The following is a 24872-nucleotide window of genomic DNA, read 5'->3' as shown; positions in this document are numbered from 1 at the left end:
ATTGGTTGAGTTACCTCTGGTATCACAATGGTTTAGGACTCTTGGTATGGCATAAATGCATGCCCTGCTATAGCTGTACACCACTCGTGTGAAATTCATAAAGTCAAAATGGATGATGATAGACTGTGAATCCCAGTGAAATTGAACCTGCTGATATTCTAAACAAAAAGATCTCTCAACCGTGGTTGTAGCTGCTTCTGTCACTTCGCACTGACTCAGCAGACATTTTTTTAGAGTAGCAGCCATGTTAGTCTGTATTCGCAGACAGAAAAGGAGTACTAGTGGCACCTTAAAGACTAACCAATTTATTTGAGCATAAGCTGTCGTGAGCTACAGCTCACTTCATCGGATGCATTCAACGGAAAATACAGTGAGGAAATTTATAGACACAAAGAACATGAAAAAATGGGTGTTACCATACACACTGTAAGGAGAGTGATCACTTAAGAGGAGCTATTGCCAGCAGGAGAGCGGGGCGGGGAGGGAAACTTTTGTAGTGATAATCAAGGTGGGCCATTTCCAGCAGTTAACAGGAACGTCCGAGGAGCAGTGGGGGGCGGGGGAAATAAACACGGGGAAATAGTTTTACTTTGTGTAATGACACATCCACTCCCAGTCTCTATTCAAGCCTAAGTTAGTTGTATCCAATTTGCAAATTAATTCCAATTCAGCAGTCTCTCGTTGGAGTCTGTGTTTGAAGTCTTTTTGTTGTAATATTGCAACCTTTAGGTCTGAAATCGAGTGACCAGAGAGATTGAAGTGTGGTTTATGAATATTATAATTCTTGACATCTGATTTGTGTCCATTTATTCTTTTATGTAGAGACTGTCCAGTTTGACCAATGTACATGGCAGAGGGCATTGCTGGCAAACTCTGACATCATAATCAAAAAGGCTGACAAAGGAGATGCTGTCGTCATCATGAATAGGTCGGAATATGAACAAGATGCTGCTAGGCAGCTCTCCAACACCACTTTCTACAAGCCATTACCCTCTGATCCCACTGAGGATTACCAAAAGAAACTACAGCATTTGCTCAAGAAACTCCCTGAAAAAGCACAAGAACAAATCCGCACAAACACACCCCAGGTCGGGGTTCCAGGGGTATTCTATCTATTACCCAAGATCCATAAACCTGGAAATCCTGGACGCCCCATCATCTCAGGCATTGGCACCCTGACAGCAGGATTGTCTGGCTATGTAGACTCCCTCCTCAGGCCCTACGCTACCAGCACTCCCAGCTATCTTCGAGACACCACTGACTTCCTGAGGAAACTACAATCCGTCAGTGATCTTCCTGAAAACACCATCCTGGCCGCTATGGATGTAGGAGCCCTCTACACCAACGTTCCACACAAAGACGGACTACAAGCAGTCAGAAACAGTATCCCCGATAATGTCACGGCAAACCTGGTGGCTGAACTTTGTGCCTTTGTCCTCACCCATAACTATTTCACATTTAGGGATAATGTATATCTTCAAATCAGCAGCACTGCTATGGGTACCCGCATGGCCCCACAGAATGCCAACATTTTTATGGCTGACTTAGAACAACGCTTCCTCAGCTCTCGTCCCCGATGCCCCTACTCTACTTGCGCTATATTGATGACATCTTCATCATCTGGACCCATGGAAAAGAAGCCCTTGAGGAATTCCACCATGATTTCAACAATTTCCATCCCAACATCAACCTCAGCCTGGACCAGTCCACACAAGAGATCCGCTTCCTGGACGCTACGGTGCTAATAAGCGATGGTCACGTAAACACCAGCCTATACCAGAAACCTACTGACCACTATTCCTGCCTCAATGCTCCAGCTTTCACCCAGACCACAACACACGATCCATCGTCTACAACCAAGCTCTGCGATACAACCGCATTTGCTCCAACCCCTCAGACAGAGACAAACACCTACAAGATCTCTATCAAGCATTGTTACAACTACAATACCCACCTGCTGAAGTGAAGAAACAGATTGACAGAGCCGGAAGAGTACCCAGAAATCACCTACTACAGGACAGGCCCAACAAAGATAACAGAATGCCACTAGCCATCACCTTCAGCCCCCAACTAAAACCTCTCCAACGCATTATCAAGGATCTACAACCTATCCTGAAGGACGACCCATCACTCTCACAAATCTTGGGAGACAGGCCAGTCCTTGCCTACAGACAGCCCCCCAACCTGAAGCAAATACTCACCAGCAATCACACACCACACAACAGAACCACTAACCCAGGAACCTATCCTTGCAACAAAGCCCATTGCCAACTGTGTCCACATATCTATTCAGGGGACACCATCATAGGGCCTAATCACATCAGCCACACTATCAGAGGCTCGTTCACCTGCACATCCACCAATGTGATATATGCCATCATGTGCCAGCAATGCCCCTCTGCCATGTACATTGGTCAAACTGGACAGTCTCTACATAAAAGAATAAATGGACACAAATCAGATGTCAAGAATTATAATATTCATAAACCAGTCGGAGAACACTTCAATCTCTCTGGTCACTCGATTTCAGACCTAAAGGTTGCAATATTACAACAAAAAGACTTCAAAAACAGCCTCCAACGAGAGACTGCTGAATTGGAATTAATTTGCAAACTGGATACAACTAACTTAGGCTTGAATAGAGACTGGGAGTGGATGTGTCATTACACAAAGTAAAACTATTTCCCCGTGTTTATTTCCCCCACCCCCCACTGCTCCTCGGACGTTCCTGTTAACTGCTGGAAATGGCCCACCTTGATTATCACTACAAAAGTTTCCCTCCCTGCCCCGCTCTCCTGCTGGTAATAGCTCCTCTTAAGTGATCACTCTCCTTACAGTGTGTATGATAACACCCATTTTTTCATGTTCTTTGTGTCTATAAATTTCCTCACTGTATTTTCCATTGAATGCATCCGATGAAGTGAGCTGTAGCTCACGAAAGCTTATGCTCAAATAAATTGGTTAGTCTTTAAGGTGCCACTAGCACTCCTTTTCTTCCTTTTCTTTCAGCAGACATTGTAAGCTTCAGGTTGACACACACAGTGACAATCTTGAAATCTTCTTATAGAAATGTAGGGCAGAAAGGGACTTTGAGAGGTCGAGTCCAGCCACCTGCGCTGTGGCAGGGCCAAGTAAACCTAGACCACTGGTCCCCAAACTTTTCAGGGTCATGCCCCACTCAGAGCCAGGGTCAGGAGCGGGGCTGCGTCTCCCGGGCAAGGGGGAAACCTGGTCGGAGCTGGGGGTGGGAGCAGGCCTGCGGAAGGAGCTGTGGATGGGTCAAAGATTAGGGCGTAGCAGGTGAGGTGAGAGCAGAGTTGGGCTGGGTGGCGCTCTTTCCCCACCACTTGTGTGGGCTGGCCCAGGCCCTGCTGTGCCCCCTTGAACATTCCTCCATGCCCCTGTAGAGGGTCATGCCCCACAGTGTTGGGACCTCTGCCCGAGACTATCCCTGACAGGTATTTATCTAACCTGTTCTTAAAAACTTCCAGTGATTTGGATTCCACAACCTCCCTTGGAAACCTGTTTCAGTACTTAACCAACTACCTCTTAGGGGGAAAAAAGAAATCTAACTATAATACCTTGCCTAAATCTCCCTAACAGCGGTTTAAGACCATTACCTTTTTTCCTACTTTCAGTGGACATGGACAACAACTGATCCTTGTCCTCTTTGTTACAGCCCTTAACATATTTGATGCCTATTATCAAGTCCCCCCTCACTCTTCTTTTCTCAGTACTAGGCATGCCCCATTAGTTAAACTTTTTTCTTCAGAGATCAGGTTTTCTAAACCTTTTCTGGACTGTCTCTGGTTTGTTCACATCTTTCTTAACATGTGGCACCCAGAATTGGACACAGTACTCCAGCTGAGGCATCACTAGCATGAAGTAAAGCAGGACAAGTACCTCCCATGCCTGTGTTATGATACTCTTGTTAATACGCCTCAGAATATTAGCCTTTTTTGCAACTGCAAGTCACGTTGCTAACTTCTGTTCAATTTATGATCTACTGTAATCCCCTGAACTTTTCCAGCAGTACTACCACCTAGCCATTTATTCCTCATTTTGTAGTTGTGATTCTGAATTTTTTTCCTTCCTAAGTGAAGTACCTGGGATTTGTTTTTATTGACTTCTTCAGATAATTCTCCAATTTGTCAAGGTCATTTGGAATCTAATCATGTCCTTCAAAGTGCTTGCCATCCTCCCTCCACCCAGGCTTTTTGTCATCCACAAATTTTATAAGCATAGTTGGTACTCCATTATTCAAATCACGAATGAAAATATTGAATAGTACCAGACCCAGGACAGACCTCTGCAGAATCCCACTAGATATGCCCTCCCAATTTGACAGTGAATCATTGATCTTTTTTGAGAATGATACTCTTTGAGTATGGCCTTTCATACATACCAGTTGTATGTACATCCACCTTGTAGTAATTTCATCAAAACCACATTTCCCTAATTTATTTGAGAATATCATGTGGGATTGTATCAAAAGCCTTACTAAAATCAAGCTTCTGTTTACTTCCCCTGTATCTACTAAACCAGTAACTCTGTCAAACAAGGAAATTAGGTTGGTTTGGTGTGACTTATTCTTGACAAATCTGTGATGGCTGTTCCTGATGACCCCTGATCTAGAGGATACTAGGTTAGCAACCTTTCAGAAGTGGTGTGCCGAATCTTCATTTATTCACTTTAATTTAAGGTTTTGCGTGCCAGTAATACATTTTAACGTTTTTTAGAAGGTCTCTCTCTATAAGTCTATATGTTATATAACTAAACTATTGTCGTATGTAAAGTAAACAAGGTTTTCAAAATGTTTAAGAAGCTTCATTTAAAATTAAATTAAAATGCTGATCTTAAACTGCTGGCCCGCTCAGCCCGCTGCCAGCCTGGGGTTCCGTTCACCTAGGCCGGCAGCAGGCTGAGCGGGGCCTACGGCCGGGACCCGGGCTGGCAAGGGGCTGGCAGCCAGAACCCCAAACTGGCCGCAGGCTGAGCAGGGCCAGTGGCCAGGACCCCAGACCGGCAGTGGGCTGAGCCGCTCAGCCTGCGGCCGGTCTGGGGCTCCGTCCACCGGCTCTTGCCAGCCAGGGTCCCAGCTGCTGGCCCTGCTCAGCCCTCTGCCAGTCTGGGATCCCGGCCCTGCCCACATAGAGTGGGTACCCACCTTCTCCCTGCTTCTAGGCCATTCTCTTTCTCTCTGCACTGAACTGAGGGTGGGAGTGCACTGAGCACAGGGCTGGGGGTGAAGGAGCATGGGGGTTGGGATGTAGGGTCTGGCCAGGAGCTAGAATGAGGGAGGGGGCTCTGGGTTGGGGCAGGAGGTTTGGGTGTGGAGTGCTTACTTGGGCAGCTCCCATTTGGTGCAAGAAGTGCAGGTAGGAATGTGGGGGAGGGGGTGCAGGAGCTCCCATTTGGTGCTCAAGGGTGGGGTGAGAATGGGGGGGTGCAGGAGTCAGGGCAAGGGGTGTGGGGGAGCTGGGGATGTGGGGGGGGTGCAGGAGTCAGGGCAGGGGGTGTGGTGGGGTGCAGGGGTCAGGGCAGGAGGCTGGGTGTGTGTGAGGGGGGTGCCGGGGTCAGGGCGGAGGGCTGGGAGTGGGTGTGAGGGGGGGGGTGCTGAGGTCAGGGCGGAGGGCTGGGGATGTGGGTGTGGGCTAGAGTCGTGGGGTTGCCCCCGCCAAGAGCAGGTCACGGCAGGGAGCTGGAGGGGATATGCCCCATCCCCACCCCTCTTCTCCCCCTCCTCCCTGGAGGCTCCACTTCTCCCCCTCCCTCGCAAGGGCCATCAGCTGATCGGCGGCAGGGAGGGAGAGGAGATGGGGCAGGAACCCAGCATGGCAGGGGAGAGGGGGACCTTGCCTGCCCTGCTGCAGCAGCCGGCAGGACCAAGCTTCTTCACCCTGCCCCCGCGGTGGCGGGGGTTGGGGGTGCGGAGGAGAGCGGGTCAGGTCGGGCAGGACTTTCAATGGCATGCTGCTGCCTGCTGGGGTCCCGGCCTGCGTTCAGCAGCGAGCTGAGCGGGGCCAGCGGCTGGGACCCGGGAGGCAGCAGCATGCCATTTAAAAATCGGCTTGTGTGCTGTTTTTGGCAAGCGTGCCATAGGTTGCCGACCCCTGCTCTAGTTTTTTTTACAAATTGATTGTTTAATAATTTTGTTCCAGTATCTTTTGAGGTATCAAAGTGAGGCTGATTGGTCTATAATTCATTGGGTCCAATTTGTTCCCCCTTTTTTTAAAGTAGGTACTATGTTTGCCCTTCTTCAATCCTCTGGGACCTCACCCCATGCTTCGTGAGTTATATCGATGAGTTTTGTGTCTAGGGAATATTTCATAGCTATTCTTTCTTCCCTTTGAAGAATGGTGATGTTGAGGTTTCCTCCACTGTACTCAAAAGCAGTATTATCTCCTCAATATAAGAACTATATTTCTAGTACAGCAGTTCTGACTTGGTATTGTTACTTCCATGTCTGAAAAAAGACCAGAGAAAGATGACTTGTCTTGGACCCAAAATAGGTGACCCTTTGTCCACAGCCAGAACTTAAAAATAGAGTTGTAAATATCTGCCCTAGCGTCCTAAAGCAGTATGAGGAATTTTGCATAGACTGTGTAGACTGTCGGCCCTTCATCAGTTGAGACTGAGCCAATCACAACACGTCTTCCAATCTTCTCTTGCTCTGGCCATCCTTTGCCATGCTTGTCCATGTCTCCTTGTTAGGAAATCATCCCACCTCTTTGGAGGCAGGCCGACCGCCTGGCAATTTCTGTTCTTACGGATAGCTCTTGGATATAGCTGCAGTCCGTCTGTTGTCACTGAGTTGGGCCACATGTCCCGCCCACCGCATTTTGCTGAGCCTGCTTTCAACAATGTCGTCTTGGACTCCAGACTGCTGCCTAATTATTTCGCTGGGGATGTGATCGCGGAGCGAAATACCCAAACATGTTTGTTCCATCACTCTCTGTGTGACACAGTTGATGTTCTTCTATCTTTGTCAGCGACCATGTTTCACTGCCGTATAACATTGCTGGAAGCACAGTTGAGTTTAAAAGATTCGCACGAGGAGTTTTGCTGATCTTTCCTTGGAGGATGTCCTTGATGTCATTGCGCACTATCCAGCTTTTTTTCTGCACAACAATTCACCTTTCTGATCGTGGCGCATGTTGACTTCCTGGCCCAAATAAATGTATTTATCAACCTCTTGGATCTGCTCTCCTTCAAGAGTTATTTGGGTTCTTGGCAGAACATCTGATCTCATATATTTCGTTTTCGATCGGTTCATTTTTAGTCTGATTTGACTAACTTTCATGTTCAGTTCTTTAAGCATTCTCTCAAGATGGGCTGTATTTTCAGCTATCGGCACTATATCTGCGAACCTGAGATGGTTTAGCCACTCGCCGTTGATATTAATCCCGCCTTTCAAGCCTGCTCGTTGAAAAACCAATTCAGGGCAGGCTGTGAATAATTCTGGTGATACTGTATCTCCTTGTTTCACACCTTTCTCCATGGGGATTCAGAGCGGAGTATCGAACAGCAATAAGTCCATGCTGCAGCCAGAATTTGCTTCCTTTAGTAATATATATTTCGCGCTGATGCCCTGTTCTGAAAGATCTTCAAGAATGTCATTAGTCTTTACGCTGTCGAACACCTTCTTGTAGTCCACGAAGGCAATACACAAGGGAAACTTGTATTCTCTTGAACGCTCTAGTAGTTGGTTTAGAGTGAAGGTGTGTTCTGTCATGCTGTAATTCCTTCGAAAGCCGGCCTGCTCTCTAGGTTGCTGTTCATCCAGGTTTTGCAAGTCAATTTGTTATTATTTTAGTGAACAACTTATATATATATATATATATATGCAAAAGCAGGCAGATCGGGTGATAGTTCTTTAGATTTTTTCAATCGCCTTTCTTATGCAGCAAGATGGTATTGGGCTCTTTCCAACTAGACTGTAACTTCTGGATTTCCAGGTAGCGGCTGAACATTTGGTCGAAAGCTTTCCAAAGTTCCTGACCTCCCGCCTTAAGAACTTCTGCTGTCAGACCGTCCGTGCCTGGAGCCTTCCCCTCCTTCATTTGATGGACTGTGTGACGGACTTCGCTGATGAGAACCAGCAGTATGTGTTCTTCGGTTTGTTGAAGTGATGGCATTGGGATGTCTATACCGGCTGCAAACAGCTGGGTATAGAAATCCTTGCAGATTGCCTCCATCTGTGTTAGATCGGTTACTGATTCTCTGTGCTGTTCTTCAAAGCTGATAATGATGACCTGTACAACACCAGTTCCCGTTCACATTTTTTGAGACTTTTACGATTTTCAGCAGCCTTTAGGAGCTTTTCGGTTTGAAATTTCTCGAAGTTTTCTTTCAACCTCATTCATATGAGCTTGCAGAGAAGGGAGTACTCAAGCCTGTCACTGCCATTTCTTTTCATTTTCCTCCTCTTCTCCAATAAAGTCTTTGTATTCTCCGAGATTCTTCCGCTAGCTCTTCTTGGTCTTTCACGCTCAGCTGATTTCACACACTGTTTCAGTCTCTTACTGAAGTTGTTATAATTGTCATTGCAGTTGTCCAGGAGGCTCCAATCTTCCCTAGAAATGTTTTCCTTCAGGATTGCCTTGTCAAAAGATACCGGTTGGTGTCTTCTGTTCATCATACACAGCGCCTTTTTCTCCACCTTCACAGTGAACTTGAGTCCGCCTCTCAGTAGGCGATGATCGCTATTGAACGATGGCACTACTGACATATGCTGCACAATGCATCGTCTATCGGTCAGAAAGTAATAGATTTCATTTTTTATCTTCACGTTTGGTGCGATCCAGGTCCATCTTATGTTGGCCTTCTTTCGGAACCAGGTGTTATCAATGAACATTTTCCTCATCTCTGCCAAAATAGCTAGTCGTTCTCCTCGCATGTTTTGTTCTCAGATACTGTACCTTCCTATGAACTTTTCTCCCTCTCTCCCTCTTCCAACCTTGGCGTTAAAATCTCCCATCACAATCGTATATTTGGAACTCTGAGTGAGGGTTTCCTCCAATTCCTGATAGAATCCTTTCACATCATCATCTTTGCATGCACTTGTGGGAGCATAGATCTGGATGATTTTGAGGGTACTATTTCGGTTCAATCGGAGGTAAAGCACCCTGATACGCAATGACTTCAAATAGCATGAGACAATTTTCGAAGACCATTCCTTGTTTATGGTGATTCTGACTCCTCCAACTGTTCTCTTGCCTTCTCCTTTTCCTAGAATGACCATGCTTCCATCCCTCCAGCTGACCTCCATCTCCTTCTTTCGTCGTGTTTCGCAAACACCCAGTACATTGCAGGCTGTTTTTGCCTTTTCCTCCATGAGATGGTTTATTGATTCCTCCCTCGTCCGTGTTCTGCCGTTTATAAGTGCACACTGAGAGAGTTTTGCGGTTTCCTTTTGGTGACCTGGCACCTGAGATTCTTTACAGCCTCTCGTTGTCCGAATGCCTCACTGTCTCAGGAGTGGGGATTGAGGGATGTGCAGAGAACTGAGACTTGGTTTTCCATATTGTTTTAGCCATTGTTTTCAGCCACCCGCTGGCTGGGCTGTCAGTGGCGCGTTTACCTCCTCAATTTAGCTAGTTTACAGCCTCGGAATGAGGGATTATACGCCCCTCCACAGAGGAAGCAACCCCCTCGCTGGGCTGATAGTCCAACACCTTGATAGCATGGTTAGACCTGCCGTAGAATGCACTCCGCTACCATCTCTGTCCAACAGCCAGGGTCACTGCTGCGCCACGTTGAGGCGTCAAGGTGGGATTTGCAGCAGATGAGGAATTTTATGCCAGTAAATTTACAAGATGCTTATGTGAATGTTACTAGAGGTGTTGAAGGGTCATCATTAGAATACTCCACTTGAAGTAGTACACACTTGACATTTATTTTGGTCTCAGCTTCAAGGAAGCTTAATAAAATCCTGATGGCAGCATTGCTTCTGATAGTACACCAGTTTTTTATGACTTCCGCTTTCCTCAGTGACTGGGATTATTCTGACATTACAACCAGCAGAATCCAGCTAGGATTTCTTGGGCATTTTTAGTAACACAGAAGAGTGATCACCTAATATCAAAGATGATCTACAGGGGGTTAATATTAGTCCCACGCTTACTTTCTCTGACCACGAGGCACAGATTGCATCTCTGATCGTGTGGAAAAAAGAGGCAAGAGTAAATATGCATATGAGCCTCTTTGGGCTGCTGCTGCTGTGCCCTGTTTGGATTCTTATTCCTTGGTCTTTTCCATCTACAGCTTCAGTTAGGAATTAAATATTCAGAATGAGAAATTGGATGGCATGTCTATCTTCCTGTAGGCAAGGTCCCTGCTTTTATAACTCTATTGGAGATTTTTTTTTTTAAGACACTGTCAAAAATCACTGTCAAAAAAAAATTGAAAAATGCAATTTCTCTAGGTTATGGCAGCTACATAGATATGGGAAGACAGAATTATGTGGTCATGGAGAGGGAGACTAATGTATATCCACTTCCACTGCTTGAATAAGGTCCCTTATTTTGTAAATATTTTGTATAGGTAGAAATGTAATAACAGGTTGGACTGATTTTAAACCATGATTTAAGTAAACAGTTTTAATCTTGTTTTGCACTTGTGCTTTATAGTTATTTTCCCTAAGCAAGGGTCATTTTCATTGGTTGGTAACTATTAAAAACATTGATTTGTAACTAAATATACACTTTACACTACACTTCTTTTTGATAACCAGGAGAATACCCTATATCTGTACATATTTATTTAAGCAAAATATGTATTTATTTATAGCTTAACATTCAGATTTTTAATTTTTGCATGTTTTTTGCTGTGTTAAAAAATGGTGAATGGATGCATTTCTTACTGAGAAGATGAGGATTGATTCTTTACTTGTGATGTTTGTCAAGCTATATTGGATGGAAATTCAATTCACAAAACAAGGATTTTTTAAAAATTAAACTACCTTAAATGCTTGGATACATAAGAAGAAATGATCAAAACTTAGTTTTAAATGAAAAATATGATCTGATTTACTAAACAAAGGAAGTATTCTCTGTAGGTAGTGAATTAAACTGCTTGTTTCTGGTCACCATGTCCTTCAGAGTTTTAGAACTAGTCTTTCTCATCCTGTCAGCCATGGTTTTTGTTCTTAGATTGAAAGATGAAGACAAGTTTTTCTGCCTTTTCAGCTCCCAATTGTTTTGTTTGTTTTTAATTTTGCACGAACTAGTCATTAAACTGAACTAGTTGAATAAACTGGAACAAGTTGAATAAACAGAAAAGAAGAAAATACCCTCTCAGGCCCTGCAGAAGCTGCTGTTAAAGTGCTAAACTTGTTTCCAGGTGCTAAGGCATTGACTTCCACCAGCTCAGTGATTTGACTTTCTTTAAAACTTAGCAGCAAAAAGGTACTGTTCAATAATTTTTTTTAATATTAATTATTGTAATAGATTATAATTTTGAATTTAACATAGGTTGCCATAATTTTAAATGTTCTTTTTTTAAAAAAACCCACAAAACCACATGGTTTTTATTTAAATAAAATTTCATTTTAGATCAGAGACTTTTTAACTTTTTAAAAAATGAATTGATTTTATCCATCCTGTTTAAGAAGTAAACTGACTAATAGAAAACTAGTTAAACATTTCTTAGAATTTGCTAGTTTTTCTATTGTCTAATAAAAGTTTGTAACTTAAATGGAGTTGCAGCAAGAAACTCCCTAATTCTCCTAACAATGCAAACGTCCCATTCTTCTTAAACTGTAGGTGAGGTTTCACCTCTTGTATCCAAGTCAGCAAGTACCAGCCAATATATCTACTTACTAAGCAAAATAGCTACCTAATGTGGAGTTTGCATTCTCTCATGCTGAGCCCACTTGCTGGAGCAGACTGCTTGATCCTGTATGCAATATAGGCTCAACTTGCTTCCTTTTGAATCCCTCTTCAGAATTTCTTTCAGCTAATTTCAGCCAACCTTTGTTTTTAATAAGTGTAATCCTTTTTTAAAAAGTCCAAAGAGGAAGCAAAAAGATGCAGGCATAACAAACCATCTCATAGTCTCTGTTTGTAACACTTGGCTATTGTCAAAATAAGGATGTGTAAAAATGTATACCGTGGATCATCCTTGCAGTTGCTTTTTTGCTTTTTTTTTTTTTTTTTAAACAGGCTGGATGATTATGCTAACTAATATTATAGGCATGCAACTTCAGAATAATACACTCAGCTTCATGGCTGTTCTCTTTGTTCAAGAAAGTATCTCCCCAAAAGAATACTGCACGATTAATTGCGCGCTATTGTGTAACTGATGAGGGAAGTTCTCAACTTTTTCTGACGTGTTTGGCTGCGGCTGGACTACATGGACCAGCAGCAAATAATGTTCCATTACAGTTAATTCCTTTGAATTAAGATATGTTTACTGTTTTGTTGTTTGTTGTCTTCATTTATGCACACTCACTTGAAACCCTACTTTATCTTCCATAACTTGGTCCTTGTGAAAGATCCTCAACAGGTAGTGATCAATGGTTCCATGTCCAGTTAGCAGCTGGTATCAAGCAGAGTGCCCCCAGGGTCGGTCCTGGGGCCGGTTTTGTTCAATATCTTGATTAATGATCTGGAGGATGGCATGGATTGCACCCTCAGCAAGTTTGCAGATGACATTAAACTGGGAGGAGAGGTAGATATGCTGGAGGGGAGGGATAGGATACAGAGAGACCTAGACAAATAGCAGGATTGGGCCAAAAGAAATCTGATGAGGTTCAATAAGGACAAGTGCAGAGTCCTGCACATCAGACGGAAGAATCCCATGCACCCCTACACACTAGGGACCGAATGGCTAGGCGGCAGTTCTGCAGAAAAGGACCTGGGGTTACAGTGGATGAGAAGCTGGATATGATTCAACAGTGTGCTATTGTTGCCAAGAAGGCCAATGGCATTTTGGGCTGTATAAGTAGGGGCATTGCCAGCAGATCGAAGGACGTAATCGTTCCCCTCTATTCGACATTGATGAGGCCTCATCTGGAGTACTGTGTCCAGTTTTGGGCCCCACACTACAAGAAGGATGTGGAAAAATTGGAGAGAGTCCAGCGGAGGGCAACAAAAATGATTAGGGGTCTGGAACATATGACTTATGAGGAGAGGCTGAGGGAACTGGGATTGTTTAGTCTGCGGAAGAGAAGAATGAGGGGGGATTTGATAGCTGCTTTCAACTATCTGAAAGGAGGTTCCAAAGAGGATGGCTCTAGACTGTTCTCAGTGGTAGCAGATGACAGAACGAGGAGTAAAGGTTTCAAGTTGCAGTGGGGGAGGTTTAGGTTGGATATTAAGAAAAACTTTTTCACTAGGAGGGTGGTGAAGAACTGGAATGTGTTACCTAGGGAGGTGGTGGAATCGCCTTCCTTAGAAGTTTTTAAGGTCAAGCTTGACAAACCCCTGTCTGGGATGATTTAATTGGGGATTGATCCTGCTTTGAGCAGGAGGAGGTTGGACTAGATGACCTCCTGAGGTCCCTTGCAACTCTGATATTCTATGATGATGAAAGCTTGGCAGTAGTTGGAAACAAAGTTGCCTAGCCACACAGGAGTTAAAATTAAGTGGTAGCTGTCAAAGGCTTTCCTTATGATATCCTGCCAGTGTTCCTCAACTCTCTGAATTAGAGGGAGTATTCAGAGCATAGTTGTCACCATTCCTTTCAGTCCCTTTGAGGCATTTGAGACTGCCAAGAACAGTGCTGATTATGACTGGGATTGTAGAAATATGAATCATGAAGTTGCACATAGGCTACTTAAAAATCATTTCTGGCTCCTTACTGACTTTATCTGGATTCTTACCAGTGACCAGCTGCAAAACCACTAAAACAACCCTGCATCATACAGTTCCTCTCTTCTTTTAAGGACTGCTTACATAGAAGCCTAAGCATTTTTCTTTTGTTTGTCTGTATGCCGCATTATAGTCTCTCTACTGAAAGGTATGCAGTTGAGAAAATAGCTGAACAGCTAATGCAAATCAGTTTCTGGAGCCTTGCATGCTAATTATTGTGTATCTTCTCTTTATTCACTGAGTGGTGGATTTAAAATTAGGATTTAGATTTCATAGGGTTTTTTAAGCTAGATCAAAATTTGAATCTAACTTGTATGCTGTTCCTTTACATATTTTTGCTGTTGAAAAGAAAATCTAATGAAAGATTGCAAGCTAGTAGTCCACTTAAAGGGACAAAGTCATTTCTTTGTTTTGAAACTAGAAAATTTATTAGTGCTGCCAATTAATTGCAATTAACTCAAAACAAATTAACTGGATTAAAAAAATTAATCATGATTAATCGCCGTTTTAATTGCACTGTTAAACAATAATAGAATACCAATTTAAATTTATGATAAATATTTTTGGATGTTGTTCTACGTTTTCAAATATATTGATTTTAATTACAACACGATACGAAGTGTACAGTGCTTGCTTTATTATATTATTATTGATTACAAATATTTACACTGTAATAAAGATAAACAAAAGAAATAGTATGTTTCAGTTCACCTCATACAAGTGCCGTAGTGCAATCTCTTTACCATGAAAGTGGAACTTACAAATGTAGATTTGTTTCTGTTACAGAACTGTACTCAAAAATAAAAAAATCTAAAACTTTAGAGCCTGCAAGTCCACTCAGTCATACTTCTTCAGCCAATTGCTACGACAAACAAGTTTGTTTACATTTATGGGGTTCTACCTGTAATTCCCCACTCTGTAATGCACTTTCATGATAAAGAAATAGCACTACAGTATCTGTATGAAGTGAATTGAAAAATATTGATTTGTTTATCTTTTTACAATGCAAATATTTGTAATAAAAATAATATAAAATGAGCACTGTATACTTGGTATTCTGTGTAGTAACTGAAATCAGTATGTTTGAAAATGTAGAAAACCCCGCAAAATATTTAAATAAATGGCCTTCTGTTATTGTTTAACAGCATGATTAAAACTGTGATTAATCGTGATTATTTTTTAATCTCGCGATTAATCATGATTATTATTTTTAATCATTTGACAGCCCTAAAATTTACTAGTTACTAATACAAATATCTAAAATGATGGGGATATTCTTGGGGTTTTTTTGTTTTTGTTTTTTTTTAAGATAGCTTTACCTAAAACTCTTAACTACAGAGTTTCATTTTAGGAGCAAATTTATATAACCAACTTACCTCTTTTTAGAAGTCAGTCTTTATAATGCAAATGTTCACACAAACTTCACTGTAATAATACTTTCAGGTGCTATAGAACACTGTATATTTTTGTTCAGCATATTTTTATAATCCATAATACTACTTACACACACAGCTCATAGTCCATTTAGAGATTGACACTGACTTTTTTTAAAAAATGAAAATTCTTTTCTCTGTTTTATTTAGTTATGTATTTGCTCAGGACTGCTTGATTTGATGTGTTTCTGCCTGTATTTCCCACCCAACCCATGTGGGAAGGGAAACAAAGAATAATATGGACTTTGTAAACAGATATAAGAGTGGAAAGGTAGGTTTAAACTAAAGGTAGGATCTAACTACCTTAATTCTGTGATTCTCTACTTCATGTGGAACCGTTTGAATTAAGAGTAAGCTTATTGAATATAGGTGTAAATTGAAGGATTGAGGCCTGGACTGCCATTTTCCCTTGGGGAGAAAAGGTGGTGGAATTTGTCGGTGGCTCTGCAGTTGGTCTAACTAAATATGCCAGACACTTATTGTGGAAGGAGCTGCCACAGAGAGCTGGAGGCACTGGGATGCAGAGACCACTTGTGTATCGTAGCTGCAACCTGCCCCTGTGGTATTGCCGGCTTTAGAGCTTCACAACCCATGTGAGGAGGTGGATCTGGAATGTTGTTAGTAGTAGTGTTTCTCTAGTGGTGGGAACCCCATTGTGCTAGCTGCTGCACAAAGACAGAACAAAAGGAAGCTCCCTGCTCCAAGTAAAAGACAAGAGATAACATGTCTACAGACAGAGAGGCGTACAAGGAAACAGTAAGACAGTACTGGTTGGCGTGATAGGTAGTGGTCTCAGCACATCAGAGACCTCTAACCATTGCCAACTGTGCGATGGTGGTGGGGGGGTATGGTGTATTTTTGTTTTGTTTTGAAGGCATCATAGCAAAGTTAGGGATGTGAAGGATGATAATGAAGTAGCTTTGTGGATGTTTACAGAGTTTCTCTCAAGCATGAGGGGCAGCATAGACGAAGACACAAAGGTACTTCGTTTGAAAACTTTAATGAGTGGAGGGTGGCATGAATTCTTAGCAGCCACGCTTACACGTAAAATTTTACTGTAGTCTACTTAGTTATTTTAAATATCCCAGTCTCATTTGATTTATCAAGAATTAATCAACAAGTCATTTTGTTCCAAACATGTCCACACCTCAGCGTGCACATTGAGGGTGATTTTTATGCCATCCTTAACCAAGATGACTGTGTCGTCTTACTGCACTCACATAGCCAGGAGGTGTCTAGTTACTAAAGTGATACGGTCTATATATACCTAGGATGGCAGAATCTGGCCTTGAGAAAATTAAATAATTGTAAATTGGTGAACTTTAGCTTGTTCAGATACAAACACTAACTGAAAATTGTTTGCTATTAAGCCAATATTTTATCATAAATTGTAATAACCAGTGCTATTCCAGAGAGAACAAAAGCCACTGCTGACTCCAAACTTTATTTTTGTATTTTTTTATAAAATGTTGCAGAATTGTTTCCTTGGAGGCTGGGTGTTGTCTGACTGCATTTTTTGTCTGTCTATCTGTCTGTCTGTCAGGTCATCTAAGATTCAGTTTAAGTCTGCCTTAGGATACATACCTGTACTTGTCCTAGGGTTGGTGAATTGGTTGAAAAAGTTACAAAGCCTGTCTTCCTTGTAAATGTTGGTGTTTTCAGACTTCATTTCAGACAAAATACCAAAGTATTCTAGTGCTGTTTTTATTTAAAAGGTCTTGTAAAACTTTCTTTGGTTTTTCTTGTCTTTTTCCAAGCATTCTGGTGGAGGTACCTCACAAGTGGCAAATTGGTCTCTGCTCCTAAAAGTGTACAGTTTTGACTTAATGTGGCACAGTAAGTAAGGATCAGACAGACAGGTAGATGATGTAAGGGGCAAAGATGGCAATAAGGTTTTGTTTGTTTTTTTGTGTTGTTGTTGTTGCTCAATAACCAATAGTATTACAAACACAACTGGTATCACCTGTTATAGTTATGGTTTTCCAACACTTTCCATTATAAGATCCTGTTCTTTCAGTTGCTTATAGCTTTGGCAAACTTTACTTGTTTGAGCTGAATTTCCCCATACAGGGTATCTGCCTCTGGCTTTTTATTTTATTTTACTTTTTTTAAGTTTCAGCTACAACAGCTCAGCTGTTTTTCAAGAATGAGGTTAGGAAAAAATATATTGTGTGCCCATGTTCAACATGATAGAATTTCTGTTTCTCACTTTTTTTAATTAGTATATTACCCCCAAAACCTGCAACTAAGTAAATGGGAGCTCTGCTTTGAACATATAAAATATGCTAAGTACTCTGAAAAATTAGGCCCTAGATGTTCCAAGTTACACATCCAAAATTAGTGGAGAGTTTTGAGAATTTTGGCCTTAATCTCTTTGTGCCTCAATTCTGCAACCATTAAATAGGGATCTTACCACCTAACCTCACAGAAGTGTTGTAAGGATAAATAAACTGCTGGTGAGAGTACCATAGAAACATCCCAGAAAAAAATGAATAATTTTGTATTCAGTGCTATATTTGGGTGTTGTGTGTTAAATAAGGAGTGGAGCAACACATTGAGTGTGGAGGATAAAAATAAATATTCAGTAACTGCATGAGACAAGGGTTCTATGGGGGGGAAATAGTATGTGATTAAAACTGTATCCAAACAGGGAAGCTGAAATAAGGTTGTGTGACTAACCTTAATTCTGGTATTTCCTAACTTTGAGTGTTTAATTTTGCAACCTTAATATTCCTTTTAGTATAGTTTTTGGCTGTAATATACATCCTGATGGTTCAGTTTTCTTGTTCTTATTTCTTGGTAGACAGTATTGCCAACCTTAGGACATCAGATATTAGGATGAGATTGGAGCTGATGAGACTGGACCCCAAAATAATGAGATTTTTAAAAACCATCAAATCATAGTTTTTAAGTCTGTCTTTTGATTTTTAACTTTCCTCTATGCTCCTCTACCAATGTGTGTGATGATTTTAGGTTGAAAAGTCAACCTTTTAATGCACACCTCTCCCTGGCTACTCAGATGGAGACTTCACTTACCCTCTCCTCACACCTCAGAAAGGAGAACTGCTATCCATTTCCTAACACTGTCTTGACTTTCTCCCCTCCTAGTTTATTTCCTTTGATTTAAAAAGGGCTGGATGGTAAATAGTTTGAGAACCGCCGACCTAATTAACGCATAATGGTTTACACCAGTGATTCTCAAACTTTTTTACTGGTGACCCTTTCACATAGCAAGCCTCTGAGTGCAACTTTCCCCCTCCCCCCAACAATTAAAAATGCTTTTTTATATATTTAACACCATTATAAATGCTGGAGGCAAAACAGGGTTTGGGATGGAGGCTGACAGCTTGCGACCACCCATGTAAGAATCTTGCAATCCCCTGAGGGGTGCCGACCCGCAGTTGAGAACCCCTGGTTTACACTCTCACATAGAACTCTTTACCTTTTTAGGGTTGATGAATTCCATATACATATAAAGAATTTATTCATTCATATAAGCAATGGTGTCACAATAAAAACAATACGGAATTGGTTTAGCCTTTTGCAAAAAGTAACACTTCCCTGACACCCTCTACCCTGTCTCTGCTCACACATTGCCTGAGACAGGACAGCACTCCCCACACTCTGCAATCACTAAATCCACCTCTGGCTCCCTGCAGTTGCCTGCTCGCCCTCACTCTCCATATCCACCTTCACAGTGTCTGTGCTGCTCCCCACATACCCTGTTTTTTGTCTAGCCCTTTGAACCAGAGTGGAATCATTTTGCCTGTGGGCATGGCTTCAATCTCATTGAAAACAGTGGGAGGTGGCAGTCGGTTTTATTAAGGACAACGTCACTTCCATATGCAGATAGACTGTAAAGAAATGGCGGCCATAGTGCTGGCTTTAGCCCCATTGATAGTAATGGAAGATGGTGGCTAGTTTGAAGAATGAAAAATTTGTGAGTGGGCAGCCTTTCGTCTTTTCGTGAGGTTAAAAAAAACACCCAAAAGTTGGTGGAGCGGCAATAAAATTTTGAGAGTTGGGAATACTGGTTACGTACATTCTCCTCTACTTCCAGGCTTCATAATGCGAAGTGGGTTTTAGGAAGGCTTTGAATTGGGCACAGGAGAGTGAACAAATTCTCAGAGGACATTAGAAGCATCATAAACAGAAAAAGACTCTTTGCTTCAAACATAAATACTTGGCTTTGTAGTACATTTTGCCCTTGTAGTTACTACTGTGTCCTAAATGAGGAGCTTTAGCTTTTATTTTATTTGTTTTGGGTTTTTTTACTCTCTTGCTGGAGGTGGCTTCTGAGTATGTTCTAGTGATTAAACCTTCTGAATGGTTACCATTTTAAACACACCTTGTGGGGGAAAAGTAATGATAACTGTTAAAACCATCTTCCTTCTCTCTCTCGCTCACACACCTGAATAAGGAATAGTGTTTACTAAAAGGACACTGTAAAAATATTTTTCATGTTTCTTAAATGCCTAGTTGCTTTCTATAATCATCTCTTGAATTCAGATCAGTTTCTTACCAATTGTCCATTTATTATGGACCTAACAGTGTTTTGTTGTAGGGCATACTGTGAGGGCTTCTAATATGTCAAGTGGGAGGTTGGGAGCAGAAGAGCACTAAAGCATTTTTATGGTCATAATATTAAATCTACATTTTTAAATAAGGAAAACCTAGGTCTAGTGATCTTGTTCAGTTGGCTTTCAAGGAATCATTATTAATAAAATTCAAGAAAACATAAGTATATTACACTGTCTGGGTTCTGGGAATGGAATAAGTAGTCATTCATGCCTCAGAACTCTCTCTCAATGCGTTCTGGAGTAAAATCTCCTTTCTTGGTGTCTGATTTATTAAGTCACAATACAATAAACAGTTCTCCTGGCTTTGCAAGATGAAAACAGTGTCTGAGTCCTTTCTGCCCCAAGGTGTGGGGCTCTCCAACCCCAAGACCCTAAATAATGAAGTAGTCATCCATTTCAGCCTTGTCCATCAGCAGCATTTGGAGGTATTTCCTTTTCTTATCACCTGGCCTTCCTCTTAGGCCCTTTATTCTTACCCTTCCTTGGGTTTCCTTCTGTACTCCCTCTAAGAATTCTTGGATCTGGTCTGGCTGGTGGACTCCATTTCCTAGGCGTGGTTGCTGTCCAGAGCCCCACTTCTCCAGGTCTTGCCAAGACTCTGGTCTCTCCCTTACTTGAGAGTAGGCTGCCTCTTCTATAGCAGTGGTCTTGCTTTCATCCTGCAGTCACATGACTCTTCTCAGGCTATGTTTACACTTAAAAATTTTGCCAGCATAGCTTTGTCAGTTAGGAATGTGTATCCGGGGCGGGGGAGAGAGGGAAATAGGAAATCACATCAGTAACCAACATAGCTAGGGACAGCAAAAGCCTTTGGGAAGATACAGCTATTCTGACAGTCTATTTGCTGGTGTAAGCGGCATCTCTCTTAGGATTTAGTCATGTCCTCCATCTGGAGGCTGCTACTCCCAAAACGCCATTTTCAAAGGGCTACATACCTAAAGCAAACATCCCATTCCACACAGGTGCCCAAAGGACTAGCACCCTGTTATAAGTACAGATATTCACCTAACCTAAACGGTAGATTTGTCTGACTTTATTTTGGTGTTTAGTACGATACCTTTTATGTAATCACACATTTTTATCTTGTTTCTAATTATATATACATAAAGGCTCCCGTGCCCTGTCTCTTTGCAAGCATAAAGTGCTCTCCTGTTTGGATATCAGGTACTGTAAGTGGCAGAAGAATAGCTCTTGCAATCTCTCCCAAAGAGCAAACAAAAGCATTTTATATTGCCCTCTCCCCCAACAAAAAAAACAAACAAAAAACTTAAAATAGGCTTACAAAGCACCAACCTGAGGTAGGGAGTGTGGATCCAGGAAGAGCTCACTCTGAGATGCCAACGTAGAGCATGGCGGAGGGGTTTTTGTTATAGTATAGTGTCCTTTTATAGTATAGTGGTCCTGTAGTTGGCACATAGACTTTTATAATATAAGTTTCTTTTCTCCCCTCTTCCAACATTGTGAAAATGCATCAATCTGTTAGACACTCCATTGCACAAATTGACTTTTCCCTGACAAATTGACTGCTTAGCCAATATAACAACTATCTTTGCCATAATATACTGACCATGGATTTATGGGAATTCATCTTGTACTATGTTAGCTATATTTACAAAAAGTTAATTTTGTTAAGACATTTTAGTTACATACTTACAAATAGAAATTTTAGCAATATTGAAACAAATTAGGGGGAAGTATTTACCTATCTAAAAAAATAAATGAAATCCTAGATGGTAGCCAGTGTCACATGCATTACAGTTAGTAATTCCAGTTGTGGATCCAATTTTTGGAGGTGACTTTATAGTTTTAAAATGCTGAAAAATATTTTGCGTGAGTTCTAATAATATGCACAGGGTAGTTGCTCTACCCATAGGTTCACAGTGTGACTTCAGATGCGATCACTATTTCTTTGAGTTACATTTCCAATTTATATACAGTTGTATGAGGTTAAATAAAAGCATAGCAACGCTGAATGTGAGAATAGAATATTGGCACTGGTAGTTTCAAAAGTGGAATACTGTAAAAACTGAAAGGTGGTGTGTTTTTCTTTCCCTGAAATTGCATGGGAGTAGGTTCTTAAACTTTTGCAATGCTGATGGAAGAAGGAAGAACTGTTAATGTTTAGTAGTATATTCCAGTGGTTTATAATCCCAGCTGAACTGGCGCCAGGTGCTTCAGTGTGCAGCACACCGGACTCAGTACGGGAAGCCCCAGCACCGAGGAAGGACTCATCCAAAGGGCAATGGCACCGCCATTCCTTGGCACCAAGGACCAGGTCTAGTGCGAGGCACTGGTCATAGTCGCTGGTGCCGCACAAGAAAAAAAGAGCTGACGGGGCTCTCCCCTGCTGGCAGCAGAGCAGGCAGGTGCCAGTTGGGTGCATCCCCAGTTGGGTCCACCTAGACTGGCGCTGTTGACTCTGGCCTCTCGGGGGAGGTCCGTTGAGTCCAGCCACAGTGGACTCCCTGGTGCAGGAAGATTTGGAGGAGGACTTGGATGCTCCCTCCATGCCGGTTACATTCGAGGTGGCCAGGGAGTTGATTGCCACGATGGCGCAGTTCCTCTCTCCACCAGCAGGTGCACCAGCAACATCGTTGGCACCAATGCTGATCTGGAATAGGGGCAAGCCCATTATGATGCAGTGCCGATTGCATTCACCACAGCACCGATCCCCGGCACAGTCTCCATCTGCAATGCCCTGGTCAGATTCGGACTTCTCCTTGGAGGCGAAGGTGGACTCCTATGCTTCCAGGCAGAGCCGGCACCATTCCTGGCACTTCCCTAGGCAAAATGAAGGGCAGCCAGTGCCTGTAATATCCTGGCCTCCGCAGTGGCAGGGACTGACACAGTGGCCTTTCTGGACACCCAAGTCCAGGGTCCGGGTTCCAGGTCCCTGTCAGTGGAGTCGGAGGCACGAATCCCTCCATCAGCTACATCTGTAGCCTGGGAGCCTCCCTGGGGTAAGGATGCATAAGGCCAGGCTGATGAAGATGTCTTCACTGAAGCGGCTGTGGCACTGGGTGGCGCAAGGGGATCCCTGTGAGCCAGAGGGGCAAGAAGACCCCGTGCCTCCGAGGGAGTCATCCTCATCCTCCCCGGATTAGGTGATAGCAGGGACCTCCACCACTCTGCCTGCTATGGACACCAGGGCCCATCAAGACGTGCTCGGGAGGGTGGCCCAGAACCTGAACGCAGAGGAGGTCTCTGAGGATACAGATCCCATGGTAGATATACTGGCCCTGAAGGGCCCTTGAGGGTGGCTCTGCCCCTCATCAAAACCATACAGAATACCACCAAGGCACACACCCACCTCTATCCCGCCGACAGCCAAGGGTGCAGAACGCGAATACTTTGTGCCTTCTAAGGGATATGAGCACCTCTGGGGACCCTGGTGTTGGAGGTGACGAACCACAAAGAGCTCCAGGGGCAACTGGGGCCTACCCCCAAATCCAGGGATGCTAAGAAGCTGGACCTCTTCAGTTGGAAAGTCTACTCCATCGGGGCGGGTCCAGCTTCACACAGTGGATCAGCAAGCAGTCCTGAGCCTCTATGCTTATCATTCCTAGAGCTCTCTGGCCAGATTCCAAGAATTGCTCCCAGCTGACTGCCGCTTGGAGTTGGGAGCAGTTCTGGAGGAGGGAAAGGAGGTCGTCAGGATCTCTCTTCAGGCAACCCTGGACTGAGCTGACTCAGCCACCTGCACTATGGGCACGGTCATAACTATGAGATGCAGCTCTTGGTCTCGGGGCTCCCACATGAGGTCCAGAACACAATTCAGGACCTGCACTTCGACTGCTCCAGCCTCTTTGCTGAACAGACAGACAGACTCAAGGCTGCATAGCCTTAAGGAATTGTGAGTGACCCTCAAGTCTTTGGGGCTGCACGCACCAGCCCCACAAAGAAAGGCATTTAAGCCCCAGACCACCTAACGATTTTACCCTGTCCCACCTATACAGGACTACAGTAGGAAGTGGGGCAGAAGAAGGCACTTCTCAGTCCTCCTCCGGCCAAGGGAAGGGCTCAGTTAAGCAGACCTCAGGCTCAAAGCCAAACTTTTGAAGGTGTGCCCGAGGACAGAGTGCCAGTTCAATATCCGGATCCTTCCCCTCCCTTGTGAACCATCTATCTCATTTCTACTGTACCTGGGCTCAAATAACCTCAGATCGTTCGTTCGGGTCCTGAGCACAGTAGAATTGCAATATTCTCTTCCCACCCGCCCGCCCTCCCTTTCCCTCTTCAGGGACACTTCTCCCGAGCAACTTCTAGTGCAGGAGGTGCAAACGCTCCTACAGCTGGGGGTGGTAAAAGAGGTTCATCTGGATTTTAGGGGCAGGGGATTCTACTCCCACTACTACTTAGTCCCCAAGGCCAAAGGCAGGCTCAGGCCCATTTTAGACCTGTGAAACCTCAACAAATTCATGGAAAAAACTGAAGTTCCGCATGGTCTCCCTGGCCTTCATCATTCCCTCTCTGGATCTGGGTATTGGTACACTGTCCTCAACTTGAGGGACTTCCATGTACTTCCACATCTACATAATCCCTTCCCACAGACAATTCCTGTTTGTGGTCAGCAGCTTGTATTATCAATTTATAGTCCTCCCCTATCAGCAGTTCCTCAGGTGTTCACCAAGTGCATGGCGGTCGCGGCAGCCTTCCTTCAAAAGTGTCAGGTGCAAGTCTTCCCGTATCTAGACAACTGGCTCATCAAGGGTCCGTCTCAAGCCCAGGTGGAGGAACATGTGAACCTGGTACTTACAATGTTCTTCAACATGGCAAATTCGACTCTGGCTCCCACTCAAACAATAGAATTCATTGAGGCCCTCCTGGATTCCACCCAGGCCAGGGCATTCCTGCCCGAGTCTCGTTTTCTTGCCATGAGCGCCATCATAAAAGGTCTCCACTGGTTCCCCACCACGATATCTAGAAACTGCCTAAAATTACTCGGGCATATGGCACTGTGCACTTATGTGGTGTAGCATGCAAGGCTGCAGCTCCATCCCCTCCAGGCGTGCCTGGCCTAAGCGTACAGATCAAACCGGGACCAT

General features: G+C 43.3%; 1 protein-coding gene across 7 annotated transcripts in view; it reads left to right on the top strand.

The window, feature by feature from the left end:
- The window catches only part of SPRED1 (sprouty related EVH1 domain containing 1), a 122441-nt gene that overhangs the window by 30169 nt on the left and 67400 nt on the right, over positions 1–24872 (top strand). The window contains exon 2 of one of the 7 annotated variants that reach the window (XM_073348862.1): positions 15398–15518. The exons of the other annotated variants lie outside the window; for them this stretch is intronic. The gene's annotated coding sequence lies outside the window, so the exon portion shown is untranslated. The remainder of the gene's footprint in view (positions 1–15397; positions 15519–24872) is intronic. 7 annotated transcript variants of the gene reach the window in all.

The sequence above is a fragment of the Lepidochelys kempii genome, chromosome 6 (assembly GCF_965140265.1).
Source record: "Lepidochelys kempii isolate rLepKem1 chromosome 6, rLepKem1.hap2, whole genome shotgun sequence".
In the NCBI taxonomy this organism is placed as follows: domain Eukaryota; kingdom Metazoa; phylum Chordata; order Testudines; family Cheloniidae; genus Lepidochelys; species Lepidochelys kempii.
This window is presented reverse-complemented; position numbering and strand designations above follow the sequence as displayed.